The sequence below is a fragment of the Borostomias antarcticus genome, assembly GCF_949987555.1.
Source record: "Borostomias antarcticus genome assembly, chromosome: 21".
NCBI classification, from domain to species: domain Eukaryota; kingdom Metazoa; phylum Chordata; class Actinopteri; order Stomiiformes; family Stomiidae; genus Borostomias; species Borostomias antarcticus.
The window spans coordinates 15,092,736-15,102,738 of NC_140254.1; positions in this window are offsets into that span (position 1 = coordinate 15,092,736).

A 10,003-nucleotide genomic window follows, 5' to 3' on the forward strand; every position below is an offset into this window, starting at 1 on the left:
TTATACCACTCTTCTAGGCAGGAAGACCAGAATGGTCCAGTCCCATTGAAAGACCAGGGGCATAAACTCCACAAGGGACAGAAGGGGGGGGGGGCATGGCCCCCTCACATTTTGAAATTAACATTTCGCTAACTTCGTTAACTCCTCACAGTTTTTGAATAATCTAGAGATGAAGGCAAAGCTGCTGTAGGCTAACTTACTGGAAAGTACACATTTACTAAATTTGTCCTCCATGACCAAACATAAGCCCCTGTGATAAACAAACAGGGATGAGTCAGAGATAATCTGACACATAGGTAGGAAAAAAGGAAAATGCCGCTAGATAGAGGTGGGTAAAAGGGAGCAATATTGGAGGTATGAAGAGGCTGAGAGAATGAGAAGGGTGGGAGATAATTGAGAGAAATAGCCTATGGCTCGAGTAGGCCTATGACTATTGGGAGTGAGAGTATAGACCTATGAGAGGGATGGGGTATGGGGGAGAGGTGGACACGAGATAAGAGAGAGCTATGGAGAGGGAGAGAGAGAGGGAGAGCGAGAAAAAAAGGATTTTAAAGGAGGCTAGAAAGCTAACACTGCAAAAGCGGCGCCGCTCCAGAGGAAAAGGTGCGACACGCTCATTAGCGCATGACGGATGGCGGCGGGAAACTGCGCCCGCGCGCACCAAGCTCATCATCATCCATCTGCTGCTCCGCGGCGCCTCGAGCCTGGAACTAACTCAGTAGAATCCTCAGCCACTTTCATTCTTCAACACTACACCGGTCATGCCTATATTTGGTGAAGATATATTTGAGAAAATTTAGGCCTATAAGGCTTAAAGACTATAAATCATTCATTATTAGGTCTACGGTCTACAGTGGTTTCTAGAGAAGGGAGTTTTAGCATCCCAAGGAAACGTGAAACGAAATTTGAGGAATCCACTTGCGACCCACCATACAGTAACTGGAGCTTGGTGAGCATGGTGGTCAGTTCATGAGCACTAGTCTGCCCTGCAGTGCACGACCTGTGTTGAGAGAGTGCGTGTGTGTGCGTGTGTGTGTGTGTGTCCAGTAGCCTAGCCTACGTCAGTGCTTGTTGCATTCTAGGCCGAGCTGACCCTGGCGCTATTTTTACAACGATTGAGGACCTCCTGCTCGTGGACTTCATCATGCTGTCAGCTACGCTGTGGTGGGGAAGTGGACGCGGCGCACACAGAAAACCGAATTTAGTCCAGATCTAATTAGTGCTCGCTCGCTCACACACACGCAAAAACAGACAGGCACACAGACAGGCACACAGACACGCGCGCACACACCTACCCGCACGCACACACATACACGCACACACATACACGCACACACATACACGCACACACACACACACACACACACACACAACTAGGCTATATGACAGGACAGCCTAGTAGGCTACAACATAATAGGCTATGTCTAGACTACCTATGTCAACCCTCCAACAAAGGACAAAAAATAACCTAAACTGGTCCACCGGCGGTTGGATTGAGGACTTAAAGCACACATCTTAAAACAGTAATCGGCTAGTGAAGGCGCTAATATACATCTCCAGAAGGTTGCGGTGGCACACTGTGCTTGCCCGGGTGCGAATAATTCTGTCTGAAGTTGTCAGAAGAAAAATATTTTGTCTAGCCTAATTGGACCGGGTACACACTGCTTTGGGCTATTGTTCGGATCCAACGACGACACAATGTCAGGCTGTATCGTACGACACAAGGAAGGAGTAGCCTAACCTACTCAGTGAAGTGACACAACACACAAACAACATGTGTGTAGTTAATATGTGCGAGAGTTCGTCTGTCAACTTACCTCGTGGCGGAGGAGCCGCGCGGGCCAGGCTGTGTCACTGCTTGTCCTTGTCACGACTGAGTGAGTCGAGACGGGGCTTTTCTGCTTGTCTGTATCACTGCGCACGAGCAAGCAGACTCTCTCCCTCGCCCCCTCCCTCTCTCTCTTTCTCTCTCTCTCTTGCGCTCTCTCTCTCTCTCTTGCGCTCTCTCTCTCTCTCTTGCGCTCTCTCTCTCTCTCGCTCTGTTTCTCAGTCTCCACCCACGCGCACATTTCCAAACACACGTGCACTTTATCCGAATGTGTTTATTATTAATGTCTCTCGCCCCCCCTCTCTCTTTCTCTCTCACACACACGCGCACGCACGCTGCTGTCTACAGTAGCGTAGTTCGCACCTGCCTGGCTGGTGATTTCGGTGGTATGTAGGCATGGCGCTTGGTTGGTGGACATGGAGACTCTGCGGCGCATTCATGTTTCCCCCTGGCACGGACACAGAAATAGAGTCTGTTTGACCTCTTATATAAAATATATTAGAAAGCAGACAGCTGTGTGTGTGTGTGTGTGTGTGTGTGTGTGCGTGTCTGACTCAGCGTGTTACGTCAGTTACAGTTAAGCTTGGATCCAGGAACGTTTGAGCAGTGTGTACAGGAATGACTGAGGATTACGCCATTTGTTATTACTGTATTATAACAGTCTGCTGTCAACTTTATTATTTTATTAGCCCATAACTTGGGGCATTCTTCCCTTGCTCTTGATCCATGTGTGTGCGTGTGTGCATGCGTGTGTGTGTCGTTGAGTAAAGAACATCACTGTTGGGGATCACAAATGAATACTATTAACATAACCTCTATTAATATTCAGATCTGTTATATTTAAACAGTGACGGACCTCCAATCAGCCTGTATAATGATTGAACATCTCAGAAACACAGACACACACAACAATCGCAAAAGAAGAGACTTATATCAATAGTCACAAAACCCAGATGTTTTGCAAAGACCCTCAGTGGCTTAAATGATGCTGCGGTTTTTGTCTTCTTGTTGTTGCGCAGGACGACATAAAGTCGTTGCATAATAAACCCGGCAGCCTCCCACTCATCTCTAACGGAGAAACGGCAACAGAGCGTCATAAATGAATTGAGCACAGCCCCTAACTGGGAAGCGTATGCTTGGATGGAGCAGCGTCGAGAGAGAAGCACCTGCTGAACCACGCGCGCTGAGCTCTGTGGGTTATGCGGGTTAGTGTTGGTAACGGAAATTTGAAAACATGGTTAATCTCTCTTTCCCCATAGGTCTCTCTGTCGCCCTCCCTTCTGCTCCCTTCCTCTCCCCTAGTCCTCTAACTCCCTCTTTCATTTCGATTCCCTCCAAATTCTGCATTCACTCTTCCTTCCTGTTTCTTCCTCACTTCTCTCCTTCCTTCCCCCCTCTCTCTCTCTGAGGTTGATTCCAGTGACTGAGATGTTGACACACACACACACACACACATGCACACACATACGCACGCACGCACACACCTCAACTACTTCCCCTTCTTGTCAAACAATGTTCTCTCCATGGACTAAAAACGCTACCTTAGCTGCCGCTCAAGAAGATGATTGACAGGTTAAATCTTCACCCGCAGACTGATCGACACACACACACACACACCTTGCCTCTCCTGTTCTTTCATTCTCTCTCACAGTTTTTTCTATCTTTCCCACGTGTTTGTACTGAGACAGAGGCGCTGCTTTTGGCTGTGGTCGTCTCACGATGACCAGAAGTGTTTGCGCAGCTATTTTTATTTGTTCTTAATGAGGTGCTCTCTGCCATAGCAACAGTCTCTATGGATACCCTGCACTTTAAATCAGATCCCATATTTAAATCTCTTATTATGCACACTTAGAAAAAAAGGTTCTGTATGGAACCTTTTAGGGTTCCATCCTTTGATACATATAAGGCAACCTAAATGGTTCCATAAAGAACCTTTTTTATAGGTGCTTGATGGAGAACCCTATAGGGTGCATCCCAAATGGTTCCAAATAGAACCTTTTTTTTTAATAAAGGGTGCCATTTATTATTTTTTATTTGGTTCATAAAATTAATATAATGGTTCTATATAGCCTATGGCACCCTTATTAGCAAAATGTAATGCATGCCCATTTAGCCTGTTGATCTAGGCAGTTTTTGTGTCGAAAAAATAATAATTTTGCTAGTGTTAAAAAAATGTATTCACAGACTTGCATGAATAACAAATATGTTCCATACCAACATGCAGTGTGTATTCAAATAGGCTACAAGCAGGGTTTAAAAGCTTAAAAAACAAAACAATCATTTCAATAGAAACTGTAGACAACAAAGACAATGAATAACAAAATGAATCATATACATGCAAGTCATCATTATAACATTTACTGTAGACTATATCACATTGAAATAGGCTAAGAGCACTGGTTTTAAACATTCTTAGGTTTGAAAGCTTCAAAGACAAAACATTACTAATTTCAATGGAAACTGTAGACAACAAAGACATCATGAATAACAAATACTTTCCATAGTAACATGTCACATTCAAATAGGTCAAGAGCACTTGTTTTTTAACATTTTTATTATTATTATTTATTTATTTATTTATTTATTTTCAGCAACTTACTATTATGGCTTCAACATCTTTTCCACACGCAAGACTGGGGTGGAGGGCTTGGAGGCAGACAGTTTCATACATCTTTCAAAAAAAGTTTAGTGTGTGCCGAGCCCCCTTGGGGTACTCAACCTGGAAGAGGAAGTAAAGTGCAAACAAACAGGCTAGGCCCAAAGTGGCATCGATGTCCTGGGAAGGGCCAAGGACCAAGCTGCCATCCATCTTGATAGAGACCATCTCTGGTTGAAGCGTCGTGTACTCAGAACGGAATAAGATGGTCGGGGTTGGGGCCACTGGTTCCTAGACACATAATGGAAAAATCTATTTTAAAATATTGTTATTATTAAGTTGTTATTACAAACTTGTGATATTCCCACTATTTCTTTCTTTATTAGGTGGGCTAGCTTGCAAAAGCTAGCCCAACTTGTGATATTCCCACAATTTCTTTCTTTCTTATTATTCTCCCCAGTTTTTGTCTCCTTAACTACTTCTTCATACTTTGTGCTAGAAACTTCATTCAAACTTTAAAATGTTCATGACGTTCAGCTCTTGAACGGATCCATTCAGATTTTTGATATTTGTTATAGTTATTAAGAAATTTTACTTTTAAAACTATTTTTTGTCCCATTGAAACTGCTTTTGGAATGTTCAGAAACTTTATGTTTTTACAGTGGTGGCAGCAGTTGCTTTGAAAATATTCACACATTTTGTAAACTGCTGGCACTCCTAGTTTTGAAAGCTCACACACATATTATACATCAAAATGTTCACACAACTGTGCTGATTCGTACAAAGTATCTAAGCAGTGTGACTTATAGTTTTCGCTGTATGAAGATTTGTTCGGCAACTGCGCTCCTCATTGAAACGTATGGCAACGCACTCTAGCTTTTGAGCTGCTAATTTTGCATTTTTACTCTTTTTCTAACTTGTCGCTTTACCTACAGTTTTAACAGCTCATACACATATTATATATCGAAACGTTCCCATAACTGTGCTGATTCGTACAATGTAAGTATCTAAGCCGTGTGACTTATAGTTTTCGCTGTATGACGATTTGTTCGGCAACTGCGCTCTCCATTGAAACGTATGGGCCCACACTACCTTTTGAGCTGCTAATTCTGCATTTTTACCCCTTTTTCTAACTCGTCGCCATGCCTACAGTTTTTAAGCTACACGGACATACCATACCTGCCAAGCTATGGCCTGAGAGGTTGTCGGCAGACACTGTTGTCAAGACCACACGAAAGTGAGTCAGGTGGTCATTCACGTTGACTGTGAAGCCGTCTCTGTAAAGCCTTTGAAGGTCTTGAATAAGTGGGTTCAAAATATCAGCGTAGGAATATCTCTCTCTGAGCAGCTGGTGCCTCACAAGTATAGACAGGTGGATGTGGCGGAGCTGTGTCCTATACTTTGGTTCAAGGTTTCCAATAGAAAAATAAAAAGCACCAATTTTATGGATGGCTTTGTTTGATCCGAGAGGGTTTACAACTTCGAATTCATCTGTATAAAGGTGGATCCTAATTATTCTCTCATCACCATTAAAGGGGAATTTTTTCACCATATGTAAAGTAGCTTAAAAAGTCTTGTTCTTGGACTAGTGCTCCTGAAAAAAAACTAATATAAATCTCAGATCAGTCACTATCGTATCCTGAGTTACTTTGGGGAGTAAATGTTTCTCCTGGAGATTCAAAATGAAAAGAGAAACATGCTTTTTCAGACCTGCAAGAAGATTATCTAAACCATCACGGACCAAAGGCTCTTCTTCTGGATTATTGTCTAAATCTGTCTCAGAATCAGCATCAGACTCTTCCTCACGAACTTCTTCTGGCGGCTGGGGGTCACGATGTAAACAATTTCGATGTTTCCTGTATATGTGAACCCTCAACGCAGACACACTTTTGTATTTCTTTCCACACTGTTCAATCACACATGAAGCGAAAAAATCTGGCTGATGCTGATGTGTCAGTTGCACATGACTCAGGTATTTTTGAACTGTGAATTTGACAACATTGCAAAAGCTGCACCTAAAAAAAGCTTCCATTAAAAGGAATCATTATTCACCAAGGAAGGTTTGCCTCGCTTCGCTTTAATTGTGTTGATCCAGCCATGAACAGGTGTCTCGTCTGGGACCAGGTTTCAACCATGACTCCTATAAACACAGAAAGAGCACATTTCCAATGCATTATTCAATTATTTTCATAATTCTTTTTTTAAACATCATAATTTATTGATTACCATCGAGACATCATGCCAAATGCAGAGATTATAACAAAAAGTACATTGAAAACTGGGAGCCTACCCCTACCCCTATTAATAATTGTTCTCTTTTCTCTCAAGTTCAATCATCTTTACCAATGTCTCACATATAATACATTCAATATACAGTACAATCAAACAAATTGTCTCACAGACAATTCCATACTATACAATAGCTAGTAACTTAGTATGCCATAGAAACAGTGAACCGTCATATTTATCATCACAGGCTACTGTCTATGTACAGTTCTCAGCTTTTTATACAGTCCAATAATTAAATTATCTATGCATTCAAATAACAAACTCTATGACACTTAGTGTTCAACTAATCGGCCTCTTACTTTGACTAAACAACACACAGTAACTTTTGCAACTCTAACACATTATACTAAGATCTGTATGAACTGTGGGCTCTCTCTCTCACACACACACATACACACACACATACACACACGCACGCACGCGCCCCCCACTCACACAGAGACAGGTGTGTTGCCAGATTGGGCGGGTTCACGCCCAATTGGGCTTCTTTTGATCACGTTTGGCCGGAAAAAATAGCATTGGGCGGTTGGGCTGGAAAAAATAGCATTGGGCGGGCGTTTAAAAAAAAAAAAAAAATTAAAACTGGCGGGACAGACGGTTCAATTTTATCCAATTATGTTAATAGGGTGGGAGATGTTCACCTGTCCAATAGGGGCGAGGGAGCTCTCCCTGTTCAATGCATTTGATTCACACGGTCAAGGAGAAGGTCGAGGTCGGAGTCAAATCTAGCTAGCTACCCCCGAAGAAACCTAAAGATGCCAATTTGGGGATGTGGGATCAGCAGGTTTCTGTCATGATCACCGCATCGATGCCTTTTGGCTGGAGGTAGAGGCTTTTAAAGATGCCGGAGGAAATCTGTGATTTCAGGATGTGGCACTTGGCGCAATCATATTGCTCACTCTGCCCATATCAAATGCTCATGTGGAGAGAGAATTTTCCCAAGTGACGCTAAAGATGATGGCAGAAATCGCATGGGATTACCGCTGCTTTCTGCTCTCATGGACGTGCGCTCGGTCTAACGGAGCGGTTTGACGTCTGCAACGTTCCACCCTCCCCGACAGTTGTTGGGGAGCTTTGACTCAACCATCTATTAATACTTGCTAATTAGCAAGTTCACCACATGTACATAGTTTTACATTGACGAGTTACGTTAGAAGTTGGAATGGACTCCTGGCCTGTTCGGCGTGACGGTAAGACATTTTTACTTAATACTATACAGCAGGTGTTTCTGGATGTCGGATCATTGAGTGATGCATTACTTGTGTCTCTGCCTGCTTGCCTGCCTGAGTGTCACACTCCTGACTCGGTTATTGTGGGCGAGCAGGCAGGCTATTCATGGGTGGTTATACAGGTGGTTATATAGGCCTACCATTGGAAGTTGTGTAGCCTAGTCCACTTGTCACATTCTGCGGTTTCTTGTCACCACTAAAGCTTGTTATCTAGCTTGTCATCTTAAGTTGCTCTCTTGTCTATGACCGCAGCACCGCCGTTCCTCTGTTCATGATATAGCCATGCTTCTCATGTGTTATAATTTGTTGCCTGCATTATCATTTCTTTGACTATTTGATGGGATTACGCAACTTTCTCTCTGTCGTAGGCTGTGTGTGTGACATATGTGTAGGCGCGTGTTGCAGTTTACCACGAGTTATTATTATTTTCGGTATTTCAACTGAAAGGCATTTTTCTTAGCATGCACTGCTATATATTATATACTATAATATTTGGGCGGTTTTTTATCACATTCGGCGGATTTTGAGCACTCATTGGGCTGGAAAACATCACACCAATCTGGCAACCCTGGACAGGTCCTCACTCCTCTCTCTCCCTCAGGAACTCCAACTCCTACAGTAGTTTAGACTATGAACTAAAATTCGGCCATCAAACCTTACTAACCATTCGTTTTACATAAAATCACACACACTTAAAACAGAGCCTCAAAATATACACACAAATACCCTTGAGCCGGAATAAAACAACATGCACTCGGTCGCGCGCCATCTCTCCCACAGCACATAAACTAGTAAACCTAACGGCAGCAGTAGATAACGTTAGCAACTTCACAAAGCTTCTTAATCGGCCAAATACAGTATGCCTGAAATTAACCCTCTGGTCCATCATCATGTAGCCTAGGATACCCACTACATACATTTTACATTTCACAATACACTGAAAGCATCATATCTAACCTGTTTCAAACAGGGACAGCACTAGCTAAGTTAAACGACTAGCTAGTAGGCTAGTTGAACTATGCTATCCATGCTAGCCAAATAGGGTGGCTAGCTATTACGTTAGCTACATAGCTAACAACAATATCTCAATGAGCTAACACAGCATTAGCTAACATTCCGTTTTCCCTACCAAAGTTGGGGTATTCACAAAACATCCCGTTATAATTATTATAAAAATAGAAGTTTAATAACGTTAGCCGTCACTTACCAAGAAAGCAATGTAGGCCGACAGAGCAACTCCGAAATCCGTTGGAATGGTCTTGCCATTGAAATTCAAACTCACCTCGCGTGCGTGAGATACGGTTTGTTGGCTCCTCCTGCTGGCACAATGCACCATCTGCTGTGATAGGGTTCTATTTTCATTCACCTCAATGGTTCTATACGGCACCCCCAAGAACCCTTTTTTCTAAGAGTGTGGGCTGTTCCTCACCAGTGTAGCCTAATTAAAAAGAACCATCACACCACCACCACCACACTCCCTGAATGGAACCAAATCATTCTCTGTACCAGCACGCCGACACCACAAAACCTCAAATGTTACATTTGAACATTTTCAGACCCTACGACTAATTTACACAGCAAAAAAACAGCATAATTCAGATTATCAACACAGACAATATCGGCTATAATAGGAAGAAAAGTCCTGAACAACAGGTGCAGGAACAACATACCCCCCCCCCCAGAGAGGCTGAGTGACAGGGGTGTATCGATCAGTCCGGAGGAAATGAGATGTTGAACTGGAGGGCATCCGATCATCAGAGCAGCCCTTCAATAAATGCCTCAACAACTCTGCAGTGCTAGAGAGGAAGGAGAGTGGATGTGTACAGAGACCTCCTCACACGCACGCACGCCCCCCCCCCCCCCACACACACACACCAGAACACACCAACAGGATGTTATTTTTGTGTTCATGGTTACACTAAGGGTGGGCTACTATGTCCTCAATCTCAACAATGTCATGCTCTCCTCTGATGTCTGAAGAGACAGCTGAACATGGTAGTACTCTCTCTCACACACACACACACACACACAAAACACACACACACACACACACACACACAC